At 30.5% G+C, this 465-nt stretch overlaps 1 protein-coding gene across 1 annotated transcript in view; it reads left to right on the top strand.

The window, feature by feature from the left end:
• Nucleotides 1-465, top strand: part of LOC119586457 (glutamate-gated chloride channel-like) — a gene marked incomplete in the record, with an annotated part of 67,121 nt that overhangs the window by 748 nt on the left and 65,908 nt on the right.

Raw genomic sequence — 465 nt, 5'->3', positions numbered from 1 at the left:
CGCTTCTTTCATTCTCTCTGGGTTTCTTTTTAACTTTCCTTTTTTTATTTTTTGGGTTTGCTTATCTGTCTATGTATCTAGTATTTTGGTTCTGAGACACTTTCCCTCCGTTTAACTTTTCCTTATCTTCGTTTTCTTTATTTCTGGTTTGTTCGTTTATCATTTTTTTTTCTTCTTTTCTGTCGATCATTGATTTCGTCTCATTTTTGCTTTTGCTGTTTTCCGTTTTTTATATCAAAGGTGTAACTTGTGCATTTTTTTCTGTTTTCTTTTTCTTTATGATTTCTATTTTTGTCTTTTTGTTTTTTGTTTATTTATTTATTTTTTTACCCTTTATCATTTATTTTCAGCAACGCGTCACTCGTTCTTATTTTTTTTCCTTGTTTGTTTTCTTTATCTTTTTGCTTCTTACAATTTCCACGCAGTCAAAAACTCTCTCCGTGATAGCCGGATAATCCTCCATCC

Source organism: Penaeus monodon, chromosome 21, assembly GCF_015228065.2.
Source record: "Penaeus monodon isolate SGIC_2016 chromosome 21, NSTDA_Pmon_1, whole genome shotgun sequence".
Lineage (NCBI taxonomy): Eukaryota > Metazoa > Arthropoda > Malacostraca > Decapoda > Penaeidae > Penaeus > Penaeus monodon.
Note: the sequence above shows the minus strand (reverse complement) of the source record. Positions and strands in the feature narration are given on the sequence as shown.